At 41.9% G+C, this 22,212-nt stretch overlaps 1 long non-coding RNA gene across 2 annotated transcripts; it reads right to left on the bottom strand.

The window, feature by feature from the left end:
* Positions 1-1,321: 1,321 nt before the first annotated feature.
* Positions 1,322-20,625, bottom strand: LOC127469059 (uncharacterized). Of its 2 annotated transcripts, XR_007903812.1 has the most exons (4): positions 17,096-20,625; positions 8,166-14,705; positions 4,361-4,448; positions 1,322-4,242 (listed from the first exon to the last, which is right to left on the bottom strand). It is a non-coding gene; the product is annotated as an uncharacterized LOC127469059 (long non-coding RNA). The 2 variants fall into 2 exon arrangements; XR_007903811.1 differs by having other exon boundaries at positions 1,322-4,448.
* Between the last annotated feature and the right edge of the window lie 1,587 nt (positions 20,626-22,212).

The raw sequence follows: 22,212 nt of genomic DNA, 5'->3' as shown, positions 1-22,212 counted from the left end.
GTTAGGAATGGTGTACGCCCAAATCCTGTGCCTGAGAACAGGTGGCCAGAAATTCTGAGCTGAAATCTGGAGTCTTAGCACCATTTTCTGTAAGATGCATTTGGGCAAATGGCTCCAGACATAACTTTCAAACTTGCATGTATATTTTAAAAGACAATTCGGCAATGTTGGCTGAGTTCAGTGAAAGCAGACCAACCTGCCATCTCTGAAAACCACAACATTCATTTTTGGGACGATAAATCCATTATTAAAATTTGCAGGCCTGAGTTAAAGTTTTCTGACCTAAGTTTGAATACAAATTTCCAGTCACATTTCAATACAAATTACCTACTTCCATATCTACTGAAGGAATTATTTAGTTGGTATTTATACAGTATTTTATACCTATGTACTCACTGTTATTACAAAAACTAGAGCAATGGCTCTCACTTCTCACACTAAAGAGGTTTCAGTCATCTCTGCTGTTTGCAGTCTCTTTGGTTTATAGGCCATAGAAATAGGATGTGCCTGGGAGGGGACTGGCATGAACCAACTCTTTAACAGAAATTTTGTGAGGTTTTTTTCCCCCTGAATATTAATGGAAATCCTCAAGCCTGATTTCTTTTCAGGATAGTCTTGTGTCCACCAAATTCAGTAAAAAAGAGGGGAATAAAAAAAACCCCAAACCCAGAACAAGACCTGATTTCTTAAAATAATTAGGGAGCCCTTGACTGAGTCCAGTGGCTCTCATCTCTCTTCCTCACTTTGTGATCATAGGGAACACAGAAAACAATACTTAAATTTGGCCTTCAGCCTTGAAATCAATCTGCAGTTACTCTTTTGTGATGCACTAGTTTGTTAGGCCTCCTTTCCTCTTACTGTATTTATAGTCCACAAATCATGCACATTGAACTATTGTCTTTGTATACTCTGATAATATTTTTTATCTGATAACTCTGATAACCTAGGTAGTGCGTACCTAGGTGAACAAAATACTCTCCTGAGAAAGCAATGACTGACAAGGTTATTGTTACATATGCCCCCTCCAGCCTCTGCCATAGGAAGCAGGAGCAAATCCCCACCTGTGGTCAGGCTGTGCTCCAAACAGACAGATGAGCTTCAAGCGAGTTTTCCTCCTCCCCAATGCCCCCTTTGGTTCAGTTTTAAGGATTCCTTTGACATTCCCAACTTCTATACATTTCTAGAGGTGTGAATCACTGCAGACAAGTTCTTGACCAAAAAAATTCATCAACTGCTCTAGATTTGGGATAAAAGTGGCATAGCAGCACTCAGGGTGAGTGCGTGTCACACCCTGAAATCTGGAGCAGAGCAGAGCAGAGTGCTGGCGTGTCTGTGTGGAGCAAAACTATCTCCTGTGGAGATGTTAGCTTGGGTCCTGGCAACAAAACGCCCACGGGTGCATGGTGCTGGGCCTGATATGCCAGGCCCTTTCCTCAGCATCTGTCCTTTATCCTCACAGTACCATGGAGAGGCAAAACATTGTGACACCTGGGTTACTCAGGTGCCAAGTCTCAAGGGATCTATTAAGATGAGGTATATAAACATTTCTGAATGAAGCTGGTCCTGAGAGATTTGATGAAAAGTATGTGGCAGGGCTGTATTGAGACAGCAAGTTCTGCCTGAGTCCTGTTCCTGGAGTCTCAGGAGCATGGAGGCTGTAGAAAACATGAGGCCCACAGCATAAATAAAATGCAGGCTCTTTAATTATGGCCTAAGGGTCTGCTGAGGAGCAGGTACTTGAATGCAAGAATGTCTGGTCCCAGAGATCTGACCACCATAGCATTTGGGTTTTTATAATGTCCATTAAAGTATTTGGTATCTGTAATTTATATTTAATTCTTCATACTCTTTTTAGTTGTGTTCAGTTTTCTCTAAAGTGGTCATTCAGAGCATCCTCCCTCTGCCATATGTTTCTTGTGCCCCCTGGTTCCTTGATCTCTCTCTCTCCCCTTTCTCTGTTCTTATGTGTCTCCCTTTTTCCATCTGCGTTTTCCTCCAGCAGCACCCATTTCCTGTGGGTTTCATCACCACCCCCACCCTGCTTCCATCTGTTGAAGAGATCAGCCACGAAGTTAACTTGCAATTACACTACCCGTGAAATTACACCAACACTTCCAGCGGCATTACTAAGCATTAAAGTGAACAACCCAGTGAAATTAATGGGAGAGGGGGGGAGTTCTCCCGTCTCACAAAGTGGTTGTTGGCACTCTGAGGTAGGTAAACCAGCAGATTCTCAGGTATATTGAGGTCCTCTCCCAGTAGCCTAGAGAAGCAGAATTGCTTTCCAGCAGCCCAGCTGACGCTCTTCGCAGCCTGCATGTGCCGTGAGAGGCAGGGAAATACATCAAATGACCGGCCGCAGGCGCGGGCTGCGACTGACACCTCTGACAGAGCAATAATGGGAACTGACGGTAATTTCTCTGTTGCAATGGTCAGGTATAGCTCTACCGACTTGGGCTTTTTAATGTGATAATTTCTCTCTCTGGTATGTAATTTAATAGATTTGTCAATGCTTATCCGCTGTGCTTCTCCCCCTGTCCCCTCTCCCAACACAGAAATATAGTTTTACAGAAGTCTACTTTCACGATTATGGCAGCAAATTAGAAAAGCAATTTGAGTTCCAAGGTTAGATGAGCTGCATATGCCAGCAATTTTCACGGTTACTCTTTGTGGTATATTTAATATTGTGAAAATGCAATTTATTCTATCGTTTCAGTAATACTTTAATGGATCATTCGGACTGATGTATACAGACCACAGTGCAATGGCATAAAATGCTATAGCTGCTTCCTCAAGATTATAGTTATATTTTGAACAACCTAATTAGAAATTAACTGTAAATTTTATGAGTGATTTTCTGATAAAGGAAGCAAAAGTTCTCTACCTAGAGTGAGTACTAACACAGCATTTAACTAACTGCTACATACTGAAGGAAAGTAGCTCATGGCTGTTTTTTGCATAATGGGTCTGATTTTTTCCTGCTTTGTCTGTAATAGAGAACTTGCCTCTCTGAGAAAGGCCTTTATCCTCAGTTCCAACTTTATGGGGATAAAACTAGGGTGTAAATCAATACTTAGCCAATGGTAGGCCCATTCAGCCCTTAGCAAGGAAAAACTTAGTTGTGTGCAAATTTTAAGATGCTAAATGAGACATCCCTGTTTCTGGTATCCTGAGATCATCTGTTGATCAAACAACCCAGAATGCTGAGAACTGGGAGGAGCTGGGGTGACTGCTCATCCAGGTACCCTCACCTCACGTGGAGGACAGCAGCAGATATTAACAAACAGAGGTTTACGGATGGTGTTGGATGGAAGACACCTCCTCTAATATAAACATGCTTGTGGGAATAGCTGCATTTTTCCCTTGCATGTTGAAAACCTTACCCTGTCCTTTATGCCTGGTCCCTGAAGGACTCACACCTGGACTACACAGTACCCATCAATTACAGGGATGGCACTTCTTCCCCTACAGAATAGTACAGGAGATTCCTCCCACACTTCAGTTTCTGTAGAAAGTGCACAGATAAGAGCACTACATGGTCTGAGTCGCAGGCAAAAGGGACTGCATTACACGCTTTCAGAACATGCCTATAGCTGTGTCAGTGCTGAAGGCAATGCAGGCTTATCCCAATCAGCATTTGGTAACTCAGATACGGATAGCAAGGTAGCTCTAGAAGTGTAGTGCTTACCACAGACTGCCAACCCTCTCAAGAAGCCATTCAGGTTTTGAAGCCAGCAGATACAGAGCTCTATTGTGAGGATTACATGGCTCCCCTACTTGAGGCTAGATGTTGTAAAGCTGATTCGGGTGACCTAAAGCTGACTCTAACTATCTTGTGACCATTCACTGACATGAAACAAGACAGGAGAGTCCAAAAAAGTAGATGGGTGCACTCACATAAAACTGAGAGAGGCTGGAGGAAGATGCAAGATCTAATCACAGGCTCTAGACTATGTTTAAGAGTAAAAAGCCAGTGGGACTCAGAATCTTACTGCTTCCATTTTATGAGGATTTCTGATGGAACACTGTCTATAAACCTGCAGTATTTTCTGTGCTCCTATGAGGAAAACCTAGCTGTAGCTCTTCGTTTCACAAGCATATCGTTCTGGAAGATGAGAAGGCTGCCTGGGCAGAGGCAGTAGGAGATCCCCTTTCTAAACCATGTTCTTGAAGTACAAGAATAGATGGCCCTCAACACTATGAGAAGATCTTGCTTTTTCCGTGTTTCATTTTCTAAAATGCCTTAATAGGAAGGAAAGCATAAAACCGATATTTGCTCCAAGATAACAGAAATCCCACAGTCATCATCTATAGTACAGTTCTGTTTTCCAGGGACTGGAAATAATATCATAACACTTACAAGAGGTAGCATAAAGTCCAGGAAATTGCATAATGTATTCCAATGCCTTCAGATTCTTCAAAGACTTCTTTTTCTTTCATTTGATAAGCTGTAAGAGAAAGAGAAAGTTCTCAAGGGTTATCTGCTCTTCCACACATGGGGCAGAAGCCTTTGTCCATGAGAACTACGAGCCAATGATTATCATCAGTGCTTACAAAGGAATGAACCTCAGTCTAGAATGGAGACTCTCTTTAGTTTGATGAATATGACGGAGAAAGCACTAGCAAATGCTCAGTGGCCAGGATTTTGCCATTTTCAGTGGGAAAACACAGACAAAATATGTTTATTTCCCAACCAGACTATGCCACTGTTATGGGTTGGTTTCAGTTCATCCAAAACCAAGCCCACAATATATGGAGTGAAGTAGTAGTATAATGGAATTCATAAACTTGACAAAATGTATCCAAGCAACTGTTTAAACTTCCCCTCATGTGGAGATCTAGGAAGACAGTGGTCAAGGAAGAACTTGGTAATTCTCCATTTTGACAGGAAAAGATGGCTGGAAGAAAAATACGCTTTTCTATATCTGAAGACTCTTAGTTTTAGTGGCTTTCTACATGGAAGGTTCTCATCCTAACATATTTTTTCTTTATTAACAAGCAAAAATGACAGAATAATAGGCAACTGCAGTTAAAAAATTACCGGGGGAGGCAAAACAGTGCTTATAATAGAGTTATTGCTGCAACCTTAATTAAGGCATAGTGCCAAATACCTCTGTGATGAAAAGCAAATCAATGTAATGATGCTTTACCATTACCTTTTTTTGGGGTAGTGAAATGTCACAAAATATTTTGCACACTTCCTACTGGAGATCAGAGCATATGGGACTGATATACAGCAGAAAGCAAAAGGATTTTGGTTAAAATCAGTGCAGCAGACAGCTGCTGGAACTGAATGTTAAAATATACTTTAATTTTCTAATGACAGTACAAGATTAAGCATTTATTGACTATAAAACTTCAAATATAGTGTAGAATCTGACTAGATTAAACATAGTATATCTACTTCCCCTTTTTCACTCAAATAGATATTGTTTCACCTAAACGGAAACTGTTCTGTAAATTCAAGCCATGCCATTTAGTCTTGTGCTCTAAGGTCCTACATATTTAAACTGATTAAATCCACACACACTGGCAGCTGAAGAACCTATCTCTGTTGAATTCAGTAGGCTTTTCACTGGCTCTCTTTCAGCAGGTCACATCCTGAGCATCTTATTCATTTTTTCCTTTCTCTATACTCAGGCACACTTTCAGAGGGGTTTATGCACACAAGGGCTGATTAAATACTGAGCAAACAGTTCAGAATTTGGCTGCTTTTATAAATAATGATTCAAAGGTTTGATTTAGCTACAGATGAGCCTGAGCCACAAAAAATTGCATCTGGATCCTAACTGTGTCAACTCCCATGGCAGAGATTTTTTTTTCCCAGCCAAAGCTTGGCCTGAAAGTTCATGCAGAAAGACAAACTGTGAATCAGAAGCCTGTATCAGTGCCCCGGGTGAAGTGCGTACCAAGATAGCCTGCAGCCACATGCCAGCTTGCCATTGACCTTTTATCTGCATAAATAGTCGTGACCTTTGGGCTGCTCAAATTAGTGCTAGCTGCTCCAGCAGTCAAGTATCACAGCCCTCTTCTGCTCAGGCTGCATCCCTTTGCCTCTAACCTCTCGTGCCATCTCCTTCACTGGGCAATGAAGGCAGGTGGGGGCATGAGATAGCTTTCTTACCTCTGGGAACATCCTCTGCCTGGAGGAAATCCACCACTAGCTTCACTACATCAACTCAGTGACACCAAGACTTTGGATTGATACTTTTCTATAGGGCACAATAAATCTACTTCTTGCTGTGACTTATTATCCCCTCTCATTGTTTTTCATTATGTTTAAAGTAAGTCCTTAAAAGAGTTTTAAAATCAAGAGATAAGTTTTTATCAAAATAGTTATTTTTTTTACAAAGTCTCGAAGTGAATTGTTTTGCTTAAAAAGCAAAAGTAGATCCCTAAACCACAGACCTCTTTTTAAAATATAATCTACTTTTTATTCAGTGGACTGTATGCTGTATAGAGTTTAATGCCCATTATTTTCTCAGTAGACCAGAGCTAACATGCTCTCTCATGTAAATAAACATTTAGTCCTATTTCAAAATGCATCACTTGTGTCCCTGAAACCACAGCAGTTTTAATTATTTTTGGAAATAGGTATTTGTGCAGTTTTACAAACACATTTTTTTCCATTGTTTAGTAGAGGTCCTTCGGTTGTTTAAATGACAACATTGACTAGGCCTGAGAGTGAAGAAAAAAATTAGTGGGATATTTTTAAGGATATAAAGCAAGAAAAAAACATACAAACATTTTCAAGATTCTCCAAGACACTGACTACACAGACACATTTCAAAGGGAGGTCACTATGCTTGAAATTCTCTCCAAAGCTCTTTTTTTCTGGTTTCCTTTACCCAGAGCTTTTTTCTTTTTGTTTCAGTCATGGGCTACCACAGCCCAAGTGTATTTTTCCACATGATGTACATTGTCTACATGATGCTTTAAAAATTCAATTGACTCTTATTATGTATTCTGGAGACATTTTTAATTGCACCAAAGGAAACAGTCAGGCAGGTAGTGAGATAGCTAATAGGTAGTCGCTAATCCCTATGTTTTTAAAACTAAATTTGAGGGAGCCATCCCACAAGTAAGAGTGGGAGCTGCATGCTGAAGCACATGCTTGCTGCCTTTGGCAGATGTGTTGGAAGGGAACTAATTGTTCTGCTGCATCATGTCCTTCAGCTCTGCACCAAAGTCTAATCCACAGTGGTCTGGATGAGCTGAATTTCATCCCAAATTTCGGGAATATCTTCTTGCTGGAAGGGCTGCAACCTCACCCATATGGTTCTCGGCCAGCCACCCAAAAATCAAGCATCCTGCCTCTCTCCCAGAAGGATGGTTTGGACAAGGGTTACAAGCTCTGAAAATGAGTCGTGAGGGTGCAAGACCTGCAGATGCATCTTTATGCTGTGCAGTTGCACTGGGTGCAAGAGAGGACAAGGGCTTCTCTCTCCTATTTCCATAGCAGATGCACAGAAACAAGACCCTGTGACTTTCAAAGTCTATTTGCCAAATTACAGCACCTCCCTTTTTAATTACACCTGAAAAAGGGCATTTATATTTCACCAGAGAAGCAAAGGAAGGGAGGGCCAAGAGGGCTGGTCTGTATCCTTCTCCTCTGGAGCCATGCAGCCCCTCACACACAAGCTGCACTACACACAGATGCAAAGAGGAAAAATTTGAGCTACCCTTGCTGAAACATTGGCAGCACATCACTGTTTACAACTGGAATTCTTGCTGCTGGCTTTTACCAATGACAACTTAGGACAGGAATAGGAAACTTCATATGATGATGAGGTCAACTTTTTTTCACTTTTCCAGTGCCCCCAGATGAGCACAAAGCTGCTGAAGTTAAGATTTATGATTGCTTGCAAAAAATTGAGCTTGAGCCACGATTTTTAGCTGGCTCTTTTGTGCTATCTTTATAGCACTTCCAACAGCATACTCATTTGAGACTTTTAAAAGCAATTTGGGCTGCTTTCATTTGGTTCTCATTTCAGCTCTCCCACTTGATTATCTGTGCCCCTACCAGAAGCAATTTTAAGTTGACCCATTCTCGAGTAAAGGAGAGGGCACTGCATGTGTTTGCAAAGCATGTTTAACTTGTGTCTGTCATCTGTGATTAATATTAAATCTATTGAGCTACATAAATAAGTAATTCACCGACAAACCTGTCAAACTGATAGTAATTTCTTCCTCTCGAAGTTTACAGCTCACAGGTATCCCTTTTAATGGTTTCATTTCCTTTTGTGTACCTGGAGATAAAAACAGTGAGTTAGACAATCACGTGTGGAGGATGGAGGGCTGCTCAGCTGTTGTTCTCTGCCTCCATCCCACTACACACAATGTACATAAATGTGCATAAAAAGGTAGAGTGGGAATAAAATAACCCCTTTGCATGTCACTTCTGCTGTGGTGGTTTGTGCATGACAAGTAGACTCCTGCTCAGCCTTCTGGTTTGGATAACAGCCCTGTAAAATCATTTCTACCAAGAGACTAGGGGTCTGGTTTTGTTCTCTTGCAAATAAAATTAGTGGAATTATATAAGCTTAGAATCAGGGGCAAATGAAAGGAAACTCTTGTTTGCTCTTTTATATTTTTATGGAGTTGGGCTCCTTAAACACAAGTAAGGTGATACTCTTGTAAGAGATGGAAAGTGTGTCAACAGGCACCTGGCCTCAGGAGGACTAGCCATGGCACTTCAGACCTGCAAGTCACACGGTACACACAGATAGCTGGGTGTTAGAGAGTTGTTTGAAACAAAATAAACTCCTCAAACTGGGAAGCCCCTTGGAGCTAAGCAAAAGGAAACACTAAGTGCAGGGGATCTAGATGAAATCTCATCCCCTCTTCACCTTGTCCAGGTGCCTATATCAAAGTTGTAGAGAAGGATCTCCTTCTAGCCAGGGATCCTTTCCTAAAAATAATTGTGTAGGACCTCTCCTTGGAAGCAGTGATGGGATTGCTTTCCCTCAGAATCCACCCCAGCACCAATTCAAGCTGTGTGCTGTGCTGGTACTGGGCTAAAGCTCTTTATCCGTGGGAATTCTCCTCCCTCCATCATTAGCTGCATATGTAAAACCCTGCATAAGCCATTGTAGTCTCTGGGATCTGGGGGTGGAGAGTGGAATGGAAGAAATCTTGTAGCAGAATATATTTAGCTTCCATCTCTTCCAGGATGCTCCTTCACACCTCCTAGTTAAGCGCATCTAGCCCTGTACCGAGCTGTGGAAATGCAGAAGAACCAGCAGAGCTTTCTGCCTCGATGAAGGGGCTTGGATTTATACTTCAATAAAGCAGCCTCAGTACTGAAAATGTAAAAGGCACCTCCCAAGTTATTTGAAAAAAAAGATGTTTTAAACACAGTTCATGGGAGAGAACCTAAGTTGATTCCTAATGCTATTCAGCTACAATGAAAGTAAAATTTTATGTCTGTGCAGAACTCAAAAATTGGATCGAGATTATTGTCTAAAAGGACAGAAGTCACATTTGCTAAGCTGTCTTTTGCCTGTGATGTTTGGTCTTTGCTGTTTTTCACTTAACAAGGCTTCAGAACTTACTACTTGGCCTTAAGGAGTCCTACTGGAGGCAGGGAGTAACCAGCTCGTGGTTATCTGCTGTGCCTAAAACGCTGACGGTTTGAAATGAACGTTCTTCATTGTAACTGCTTTGACTGAGGCCATTTCATAAGGAAACAATTAAGAGGCAGAAAACATATCATAACAAAGGAATGAGAAGAAAGATCAGGAAATACAAGCAGATTGGATCATTCTCTAAAAATGGATACAATATTTACTGTTGGTGATTATAACAAATCTAAGACTTGAATTACCAGCGCAGAGCTGACACGACTCTGAATTGTAGATTTTTTTTTATGCAGTCTAAGAGAAACAGTTCAGATTAATGGTGAATGTAAAATTTAGGTCTAGCATAGAACAAAATCTTACTTATTTCATATATGTGCAGAATGGAGTCTGAAAATAATGCGTTAAAAAAGTGGTCACAATGGGAAATTACAAAGAAATAAAAAGCAAAGAGGAAATAGAAAAATGTGTGTGCATTTCCTTAAAAGCAAGAGGAAAATGTAAATGTACGTTTAAGAGTACTCACAGTGATTTGCACATCTTCCTGAGACCAATCTAAATGCAACCTGAAACAAAAAAAGGCTAAAGAGCAAAATCCATTTCTAAGGGGTGTGTAGTCTTACAAGCAGGAAATACCCAGGAGGAGGATTTTTTTCCCCACTGTGATCAGAGAATAAGTGAGGCAGTTACTGGAAAGCATATATCTTAATAAAGAATTCTGAAACGCCATTTAATACTTCTATCTGTCTGAGTAGTTAAATTAAGAGAATATCAGTGCTGAGTGATATGAGATAGAGAAGACACTGTCAGTCATGCACAGCTGGGAGCCAGGATGTCCATGTCCCTCAGTTCCTAAAATAGTCACCTGTGTCTACAAGAAAGTCTGGAAATCATTTCCAGCAGCTACCAACACTAGGTCTCCTAGTGCCACACTGCCGTGCCTTGGTGCTGTATGCACACTCACACACCAAGTTTCAATATGTCCCAAACTTGAGTGAATTTAACTTGAACTTGCACTGTTTGGCAATAGCAAACTACCATGCAACTCCTCTCTCTTCACCTCCACTTAGGAGACTAATTTCTATTGCTGCTGAAATCAATTTGAATTTTATGACTGGCCTCACTGGAGCCAGAATTTGGCTTAATTTCTGGATGTAAACAGCTAATGGTTTTTCTGACAACAGTTTGGAGCTGGTGTAAAGTCAGAGCAGAAATATTTAATGCCTTGAGGCTGGCAGAACATCCCATTCATGCCCTTGGCTTACCTGGTGAAAGGGATATCAGGTATTGGTGCCTTCATTCCTGTTCAAACACCCTGCTTTCCTTAAATAACAGTAATGCATAAGTGGAAGTCATCTCACTTCTTCAGAAAGCTGAGAACTGTGCAAATGCCCACTAAAACTGACCAACATACATTGAGCAAAGGGTTGGTCGAGGGGGCACCTGAACCTCTGAAGACCATTACAGGCCTAGTATAGTGCCTCCACTTTCATCTTCCACCATCCTGCCTTCCCTCCAATCCCCTTGCACCTCCACAACTCCTCACAGCGTGATAATCTGCAACCACACTTGTCTGAAGCTATGAGAGCTCCAGAAAGCTGTGCTCCCAGGGTGGGTGGCATTTGTCCACAGCATTCTTTTTCCAGCTGCTTCTCCCTTTCTGGAGCATCCCTCTGAAGTAGTGATCACACTTCCTGCACCACCTGCTGCTCATCCCCAGGCCACTGGCTTTGACCACTCAGGGCAACCACTAAGGTTGCCAGCTGGAAAAACATGCAATTCCCAGTCCCTGGCAAATGGTTTTGCCTAAGCAATAATGAAGCAGAGCATGGCAGGAGGCAGGCAGTTGACAGAAGGGGTAGCTCCACACCAGATGTGAGCTTCATCCATCTGCTGGACACAGAAAGCAAAAGGTTGCAGAACGGAGTAATCCTGGGCATCACTGGCATTTTAGAAAGAGCTACATATTTGACATAGTTTCTCCAGAAGAACCCTTTAAATAGTAAAATCTTTGCACATTTGTATTCACAGCTCTTACGATTTTATTTTTAAAGGGAATGTAGGTGTTCATGAACAGTGGGTGTGAGACTGACAGCACTAGACCAGAGCTCTCCATTTGCAGAATAACTGCTGCATTGACTACTATGGTGCAAACTCCTGTAATGGAAATATCAAGGATTGAGAGGGTCTTCCCATCCATATGCTAATTTTGCCTTTGTCCTTGCTGCTGAAGCTGTAGCAACTAAGATGGCCTGTGGATGAGTGTGCTTGGTTGTTTAAACACTTGCTAGAACAGACACAAGATTATCAGTCCTTCCAGACAGTAATTACTTTTAAGCTTTAGCAACACATTTGGATTTTGCACTCCATTTCACATGACATCATGAGTTCTCTGACACATCCTTAAACAACATGTTCAGGTCTATTTTTTCTTTATTTGCTGACTTTTTGTTCTTAAATATAAACAGTTCAGGCTCAGGTACCTGTACCTAACTTTGGAAATATCAAAGGTTCTTACCAGTTTTTCAAGAACTGGGGAGACACTCATGAGAATGTATGCTGATGTGTCTTAAAGAAAACACACTTTTGTCCATAGCTGGAGTAGCTTATGCCTCTAAGCATCATTTGGTAGGCAATTCTGCAAATGAGAATGATCACATTGGGCTTCCAACCCTTTCTTGCACTCCAGCCCACTTAGAAACACCTTCTGAAAGAAAACTCCTTGGCAGAATCCCTCTGACCATTAAAAAAGCTGCCTCTTATTTGTTATCTGTTCCTTGAGCCATCTATTCTGCACACGATAAGGTCAAGAGTGGTGCTAATATAATGTAGAAACTTTCCCTTTCTTGAGGCATGCCAGGTATATTACTGAATTAAGTGAGTTCCTACATTTTCTCCATGGCTATAGGAGTGCAATTCCCTTCCAGCTATTTCTCTGAACCTTCCAGTCCTCATATGTTAATGTGCTTTGGCTTTTAGTTCCGGTTATTAGGAAGGATTCTTCTTTAGCCTATATTTTATTTCTTTGCTTCCTTTGAATAATTTAGGGTCAAGTTATAATTTTCTCTCACTGTCTCTAGGCTTGTGCAGAGAAGAGCAAAATTCTTCTAATTTTTATCATTCCCTGCCCCCACCTCCAGCTAATTGGAGTGGTTTTGTTAATGTGTTATGCTTGTATGCTCAGCCCTCTGCTAACTGTCTTAAGAGTTGTTTTTTCCTTGCAAAATCAGAGGTGAATCAAAGCACCCCATGCCAGTTCTGAATGTTAGGGACAGCATACGCAGGAGCTGCCTGACAGAGAGTCCCTCTGAAGGTGGCATCTCTCTGCCAGATTAGAGGGGCTGTGGCAACAACTGGAAGAGACCAGTACCTTGGACCTGCCTTTTCATGCTCCACCTGGGAAATCTGATTTCTGAACTTAGTTTGCTTTCACAGTATTAGAAATGTCTGTTATACAGACAGAAATTCCATTATAAAATGAATATAACTGCTGTTATGCAAACAGATCAGGCCCAAGGCTCTTAACTAACTTCAAACCCAACGACTAGATTTGGGATGATCCCAGGTCTGCCCCCGCAGAGAAACTGTATGCAGAACAGCACCACAGCCTCTTGCTGTGAGGTCATCTAAGGCTCCTTGTGCGCTCTCCTGATTTTATGGTGGGATCTTTTGTGACGAGTTTTGGTCCTACCTTCCTTCAGTTCATGTTTTTAAAGTACTTCTGTGGCAGTGAGTTCTCTGAAGCACCATTTTCTTTCCTTTGAGTCGACTGAGAATCTGGGTTAAAGTGACTGACTGACGTGACAACAAAGGAGCGAATGTCATCAGGTCCAAAGGATTTGATACACTGTTAGTTATAAAATGTACTCGGACAGCCCAAGTTCTGTGCCAGATTAATATTTGATGTCATGGGACTTGACTGGCTGTAACTGAAATAGTTGGGGCCATTGTTGGGAAAAGTTAGTGCTCATAGGAGCTGACAGCCTGACAGCCTGATCTTCCATTCACCCAAAGGCACCAGTTGGAGTGAGCAGTGACAATGCTCCCCATATTTGTAATCAGTGATAGGTCAAATTCCCTTCGCAACGTTGAAGAATTGTGTGTACTTTCTATTAACAGCCAGAACTTTCCTTCTTCCAACAGTTTAGAGGGTATCAGCGCATGGCTCCTGTCGACAGTGGCTACTCCCTCTCTCTCCCTTCTCCCTCCTCCCTCCCCAGCCATCTCCACCTCTCCCAGTGCCTGTGGCAGCTTCAATAGCCTGCTTTCTCTGGCTGAGACAACACCTGTACCCTCCTGCCTCAGGCTTCTCTGCTCATTCAGTTGTGGCAGGCACTATTTAGTCATGGCCACAATCAATGACAGCAACCCATACACCAGCTAAAGGGAAGCTGGAAGGGTGCATACCCAGTTGGTGTAAAGGCCCCAAACCAGGCTCTGAGGAGAGGATCCCAAACCAGGATCCACTCTTCAGCACCAGCCTTTCAACACCAGGAAGATTCTGGCTTGATGCTTTGCAGGACTGTGCTGGGCAGCACATAGTGCTAGGGGAGTGCAGGGAGAGTCACATGGGAGGACAGAATTCTCTCCGTGTAAAAGTCATGCATTTGCTACCATTATTTGTTAAGAGTTATGAAAACAGCACCTGGGATGCAGATGTGTAACTCTGGCCCTAAATGTGTATGTATGAGGCCTCCTTACATAGTCCATGCATCTATATAGTAGTCCAATATGCTCAGAAATCCTGAACTCTCTCACATGAGGAGAAAACAATTATGGCCTGCATCATCAGTGCTGTACAAAATGGCCCTGCTTTGTTTGCCTGCTGATCCTTTGTCTTAAATTATTGAAAATCTCTCTCAACTAATGAAGACCACATGCCAGTGACAATTCATTTAAAAAGGAAAAAAAAGTTGGTGTTGTGGCACATAAATATTAAAAAAATAAATAAAATAAAACTTGCCATTGTAAATGTAAATCAGTGGACTGCAAAATTGTATTTGTCGTAGCTGGATAGAGTACTTGATGAGTTCCAAGCTGTCTGCCCCTTTCTGAGGAGAGATGGGGTCTGCTCCACTTGTGCTGTAATTTCAAGGCTGTTGTGAAGCAGGACTTGGACCTCTCCACCTTCAAAACAGTTTATGCATGCAAGAAAAAATTAATCTCACAACATCTCACAAGACACAAATCCTAGCCCTCATTTACAGAGAGAATGAAGGGAGAGTGGATATTTTGTCTGAAGCCATGAAGCAAGCCTCTGTTAGAGGTGAAATGTTTGGCTCCTGATCTTATACTGAGAAATTCTGACTATGTCCCTCTTAAAATTCTTTCAGTATCTACAAACTGCAGGCAACATAGTGTCTGAATAGTAATAATTCGTGATAAAGCACTGTAGTGGCTAGCAGGTACACAGTTGCCCTGTAACCACCTGAGATCTGGCTAGCTGTAACTTTCAGCTCAGGATACCTGAAGGTATCACAGGGGACAGTGGTGCTTCTCATCTGCATTACACCCAACTGCTGCTTTTCTGCAAATCTGATTCTTGTTCTTTTTATAGAAAGCTATATATGACCTAAAACTCTGCCCAATTGAAATATATTTACATATGACCACATGGAACACATAAATATATTCCTGCTATCAACAGCCTATTATCATCAACATATCTACAATATCTGGTTTTTGTCTTCTTCCGTATTCTGTAACAATGATAATGATGACTACTCATATTAGACATAGAAACAAAAAGCATTTATTACACTTTCTCACTGACTCTAAGTGCATGTAATTACCATATAAAAGCTAAGGTTTTAAGTAGTTTTATCATGCCCAATAGCACTGGCCAATAGCCCTCCAAAACTCCTTTGTACAGTCCTGAGAACTGAAGATTTAATTTCATTTCTAGAGACTGTAGTTTTTCAAACTCATCACCTTGAGGATGGGAAGCCCATCAAATGGACTTTGCAAGGTTGAAGGAGGCTGTTTTCAGATTTGAGAAGGTACAACTGGACAGGAAGACTGGGAATCAAACTAAGACCTGTAGCCTCTGACAACAGGGTAAGGGGAAAACTAAAAAGAGCCAACAGGTATAATGAGCACATCTTTTTCTTAGAAGTCTGAACAGTTCATGCTCAAGATTAGAACAAGGTAGTAAAAGATCATTAGGACAAAATATAAAGAACCTGGAATTTGTGACTTTTAGCACTGTGGCTTTCCAGCACTCTGTGTGCAGGAGAAGCCTCTTCATGCCACCCACCAGGACCGTTCTACCAAAGAGCCGTGCCTTCTAAAATCGTTCTCAAAGAAATTTTAACTGTATGGAGTATGCTATGCAAAGCAGTTATCAAAAAATAGATACCAGTTCTGTCCTTGATATTAAATAGGATCATTTGGATTACTGCAATCAAATATTAAAAAAAAAAGCATTCATTATGAATGTGAATTTACATCCCTTCAGTTGTAGAAATGATCAGAAGAATATCTCATTTAAAATTAGCATTCTTTAAGTAAGACTTAAAAATTGAATTGATTGGAGAATAATAGCCTATCCAACTCTTTGCTGTCTTCAACTCTCTTTAAAATAAGAACTTTTCTTAAGAAATATATAAATCATTATTATTTTCAGCCCATATCAGTTATGCAGCCCAAATCAGTTTGGGGTGAGAGTTATTTTGGGTTGGTTCCATTGGGATAAGAATCCTGATGGAGTTGGTAATTCCTTACAACACTGCTCTTGATTAACACTGAATGCACAAAGCCCTTTGCCCTTGAACTTTTAAAATCAAGGCCAAACAAGAAGGAAGGAGTTTTGTTTGCAATTCTGTGTGTCTTTTGCTTGAAAGTACTGTGCCCAAAATCCCTCCCTCAGGTTTTGTTTGGGGTCACAAACATGTAGCCTCCTCCAGCTACATGTGAGCTTGCTTGGCTCTCTGTGCTATTTCTGTCTCTCTTCTACCCCCCAAGGAAATTGCTGCCTTCGAGTTAATCTCTACCTGAATGGGTAGATTAGTGCCTAACCAAAGCACCCTGCCGCTGGGTTCACATTCCTAAAGAGCCTTATGGGGAGCCTGCCCAGCTCCAGTTGTTTAAGTGATCTGTTAAGACAAAGAACGGTTAATTATTCTGATCTCACTTGAATAGTTGACAATAGTTGCCAGCTCAAGCTGGCAGGATGTATTGAATCCTTTCTGAAACACTCTAACCTCAATCAACACTGTTGTAAATGCTGTCCCACCACTACTTCCCGAGACTGTAGCCTGAGAGCTGAGGCTCCAGTATCACCTAGCTCAGCACCAGAACTTCCCCACACTTTATACACCCCTCTGGCATTTCCAGACACTGCTTTTCAGAACAAGAAGTATTAGGCCATGGAGAACTATTTGGGGCTTGCCTTTGCTGCTTCTGCTGCAATCTTGACTTTGAACTAGTATTATCTGTGATGTCTTTCTGACTGTCTACATCTTCACGACATGCATAGCTAGATACTGCATTGGAAATGCTGTTAAATAGGAACCTACCTAAGGCTCCTGAGTTCCATCATGTCCAGATACCATCTGCCATGAACTCGAGCAATCCTCAACACTGCCACTCTTGCACCATGCTGTTCAGGCTGGAAACAAAGCCTTCAACTGCCCTATAGACAAAAAGGAATTCCTTTTCTTCTTCAGAGGCTACAGAGAGGGAAATATGTGTTATTATGGTAGAGGAAAAGGCTATCTGCAATGAATGGACAAGATCTGTCTGTCAGCATAAAACGTTCATAGAGTGTATGCTGAAGGAAAGGCAGATTATTTTTGGGGGATCATAGTCCTTCTTGGTACAGTGGGTTTTTTTACTCAGTTTCTTGTCTGCTGGGAAGCTAATTTCCCTTATATTTCATAGGAAATGTGCTGAGTGGCAGATCACAGGCCAGTCACTCGACTAATGCCAACTGACATCTGTACATTAAGCTAAACCAAGTGATCTTTGGCCCTAATAGAAGCAAAAGTCAACCATAGGTACACGATACATATGCACACAGAAAGCAGCAAAACAACCCCAAACCACAACCAAACCCAGGCCACACCACTCCAAAGATTATAAGTAACTAAGCAGAACAAAGGTCTATCCCCAAATGCTAAAGTCCAGTGTAAGGGCTTTTTTTATGGCTGATAACATACCGTGCCCCACTGTTAAGGACTTTTTATAGCTGAACAAAACCTAACAATCAGTTTTTATGTAGCACATCTCATAAAAAAATGAGAAAGTGCTCTACCAAGGAGGTCAATATTGTTATCTCTGTTTCTCAGAAAGCTGAGCAGCAGAGTGGAGGTAAGGTGCCTAAGGAGCCTTACTTAGAAGGCTGTAGGAGTGCAGAAGACTTCTCCAGTCCAAAAGTCAGAAGTATAAAGGGGCCAGCTGTGCTTTACTCAGGTAGTTACACAGTACTCTGTTTGTAGTAGGAATGGAGCAGCTCCACCGACAGCTCTGGGAGTGCTTATGGCAGCCAGGTCCACTCCTACGGTAGGGGACAGGCAGACGAACAAGTTCCTGCACCGTCAGCTGGAGTATGAAATTACAGCACTTCAGCTGCTTTGCAGAAGCGGCCACGCACACACTGGGCCGCCACCGCCGAGGCCAGGCCGCTCAGCCTTCAGTGAAGCATGTAAACCACACCGCGCAGGACGGAGCTGGGGAAAGGTTAGGAAGATAGCCAGGACGGGGGATTTACTGAATCTATCGCTGTTCAGCTACCCCAGCGGGTGCATCCTTACCACACTTCTGAAACTCCTGCTCACCTGGGAGCTGGGACCCTGCAGCACCAGTGCCTAAGGCAGACCTGGCACGGTGCTTGCAGCTGCACGGGGTCACTCTATGCTCTGCAGAGCAGCCCAAAGGACAGAGCCAGTCTCCTGACCCCATGGTCCTGCTCCTGACTGCTCTGGGAAGCAAGTAAATGACACAGCAACGTTTATTTTTTGATTTAACAGGAAACATGTCACTGGCCTGGCTCCCTGACCCTGGTTTCCTGCACATTGCTGGTGAGTGGAAAGCAAACCTCTTGCCACAGAATTTAGAGTTCTCTACTAGGGAGAGAGCACTGGATCACTCTCTCTTTTCCTTCTACATGTGCAGGAAAAAAGCCCTCTCAGGATAACTTATTAACCCAAATTACCTTCCATTCTTATCTCATCCTGCTTGTGAGTCACACTGACGGCTTACAGCAAGACTTTCAGAGCCCTGCAAAAGTCCTCCGCATGAATTTTCAGACTTGGTGGAGACTTGCCAGTGCCCATTCCTTTACTCGACCAACCAGCCTCAGCAAGGGAATCTGTAGTGCAAGGCTCACCTCTTCTGTAAGAGTTCTCCATTTGCCTCTGGTTTACCCTGCATGAAACATAATCTGTGGTTTCCACATTTAAACCCCAGCAACATCCTCTGCAGCCTGTTGGTCAGTCTGCCTTTCAACTCCTCGTGGGAAAAAATCTAGGAGCAGTCAGTCTCCCAGTAAGGATGTATATAGCAGACTATGCATCTATATGTTGTCATGGAGATGGCATGGGATTTGTCTGAGGGTTTTGCCAGTTGGGTTTCTTCTGCATCACACATTTGTACAGAAATTAGGTTTCCACAAAAATACAGTATCCAAAGTTTTCCAGAGCATAAGTGGAACATAGATCTGTGTCAGAGCAGATCAGGTCACCTTATTCATGATGACTTGCATGGGCCTTAATTTTTTATTTTCCACTTAAATTGCTCCTGATTTCATATCCACATAACATCACCGAGTTCAGAGAATTAAACTAGTGAAAAATAATCGAGGGGGGGGGGAAAGCAGGCCATATGTTTCAAAGGAAAAATTTAAAAATGCAAGATGACAGAATATAATAATCTTCTGCAAATGCAGTGGGACTCAAAGAACTGGTCAGGGAATTGGCCTTATCAGTTAACCTGAGACATCTGAAACCTTCATCATTTTCCACCTTTGCCTAATGTTTTTAAGGTAAGCAATTTTACTGTTTGTGTCCATCTCATTTTTTTTCTATTAATAGTCTCAAAAATTTAATAAAAGTTATTTTTAGTTAAACAGCAATTTTTTTTAATCTTTTAAAAGGAAAAAAATGAATCCCTTTCCAAATTGCACCTTGTCCATAAAAGACAAATCATGTGGCCCACGGAAATCATATTCCAAATAGCACAGTAAATGCCTGCAATCAAAGAGGCCAAGAACCTAACAGCTAATTATGTAATCAGAAGCAAACCTGAGAAGCCACCATCAGCTCACAACCTGCAGACCATCTTCAATCTAAGCATTAAAAAAAAAAATCATCCTAGTCTTTCTAGATGACATCCTTATGGTAAAGCCTTTTCTATCTAACCACACAGTTAAACCCCTCACCTTATCCAAGCTCTCATCTAACTGTGCTAGATTAATTTTCTAGTTGTACTTGGAAATGACAGTCTGCTGCTGGCCTCCTTCTAAAGTTATTCAGATTTGAGATTACTATAGAGAACCTGCTGCATTTTCATACCACTGCTGGTACAGATCCACCGAGTGAGAAAAGCTGCCTTGTGTCTGTTGACATGAATAATCCCCAACATTTTTAATACAGGCTGCCTTTGCCAGTTGGCTGACACTTGTGCTATGCCATGAATAAAAGCTATTTGATGACAGTTGAGAAATGGACTCAAGACACTCGGTGCTGTATTTCCTCTGGCCTATGGGAGCTGGTCCCCATTGTTTGTCATGTGCAGGAATGTAAAGATGTTAAAGGCAATTTGAACACAGCCAGTGGTGACGTGGTAGTGTAAGGCAATGTAGTACAGTGAGACTGCAAACCTCTTCTAATAGCCTGCTTCTTATTTATGTTCCTCAAATGGCTTTGCTGCCTATAGGAAGTTTAAGTCACTGTAAGTTTAAATGCATTTTTATGCATTTATCTAGCTAATAAATAGTTAAACAGCAATTTTAAAAAGTGTGCCTTCACATCAACAGAGAAAAGATTCTTCTCATTACCCAGCTAGAGAGAGTTTAAAGTTTTCTGTGTATCATATAAGCAAGGGGATTAATAATACATAGTTACTTACTCATGACTGCTGCTCTTCAAAAGATCCTTGCATTTGTATCTGTGGGGTGTGCACTGTAGGAGAACTACAAATTCCTGGTGTGAAGAACATGCACTCCAGGAAAACCATGTGGGACAACAGCTCAGGTGACTCTGCATAAGTGTATGTGGTGTCTTAGTGCTAGTAAGGAAGAAAAGATAGGAATTTAAGGTAGAGTTGACATAACGAGGAAAAATGTTTGTCTAACAGCAAATGGGAGATGGATTGAGGTGTCTGAGGAATATGAAGAAAAAAAGCAAGATTGAACCATCTAAGAACAAGATAAAATGAGCAGAAAGGAGGGATGACTGGGAGAATACAGGCAGGAGGAGGAGTGGGAGGAACAAGATTAAAGGCAAAGTAACATTACAGAGGGCCTTGAAGGGGAAGATAGGGAGATTTATATAGAGGCTGAGAAAGACCTGAAATCAGTGGGATTTGAAAGATGGGCTGGTGTGTCACAGCTGTGTGTTTTTTAGCAGGAGAGCAAACAGGGAAAGAAAGTCAGAGGAGAAGAAGGAGGACAGTGCTGCAGCACAGACATCTATTGCATAGATAAGAGTCTTTTGAAGAGGGACAGTGAGGGAAAGGTAGATTTAAAGAACATTTAATACATCCCAATACTTAGGAGACAAAGCTTACAGATAACCCATTAAAACACTTTTATTAACAGAAAACCCCAACAGACATCATGAAGTTTAAAGGCCTGGCAGGAAGAGGCAATACATAATGTACTCAGCAGGCAAAAGTCCTTGAAAATATGGTCATTGGCTTGCAAAAAAAGCAACAAGGGCTGTTATCCTCAAACAGAGCATTCACTTGATTCCATTCCAAACTGATGCTTGCCATGGGTTTTGCCCTCACCGATAAGTAATATTAAGCACATTTACAGGTTAGTCAAAGTTTTCTCTCCACATAAGTCCTTATCAGAATTTTCTCTGCAAACCTGACCCAGCTGAGAGAGGTGCTACTCACTGCCCTCTCCTCTGTTGTCAGATCAGAGCTGGAGCTGACAAAATGCACCTGCCATAACGACTCACCACTGACGACCCTGCACCTTCAATATAAAGTTTCAAGCACCTGATATTAGTGTGACACTGGCGAGCTCTGCTGTCTCTGTCTGCAGGCCTGGAGCTTTGCAGAGCATTGAGCTTCTATGAGGCACCCAAGGAGAGATGAGGTGGCAACGCTTCATAGCTGCCTCTGGGAAAGGAAGCCCTGTGCTCTCCAGCAAATGGCTGAGACAAGAATCTGCACAAAACCAGCTGAAACAGCACGAGAAAAATCAGAAGCCGGAGAGAATTATTTTCCCCCCAGAAGAGGGAAGAAATGGTGTGCATAGAGAGTGTCCTGGGGGTTATAAGGCGAGACACGGTGACACAATGATGGCATAATTTCCAGATGATCTGTCAAGCAGAAGATGCTTTGGAAAGCTCTGTTAGCCAGATCAGTTTTCGGGATGTGTGACTAACAGCAATAGGCCATAATAATTATTTTTTAAATGTCACTTCAAGGACCGTTTTCTCCTGATTATCACTAGAGCACATTT

The sequence above is a fragment of the Manacus candei genome, unplaced genomic scaffold (assembly GCF_025592945.1).
Source record: "Manacus candei isolate 608988 ecotype Guabito, Panama unplaced genomic scaffold, ASM2559294v1 h1tg000017l, whole genome shotgun sequence".
Lineage (NCBI taxonomy): Eukaryota > Metazoa > Chordata > Aves > Passeriformes > Pipridae > Manacus > Manacus candei.
Note: the sequence above shows the minus strand (reverse complement) of the source record. Positions and strands in the feature narration are given on the sequence as shown.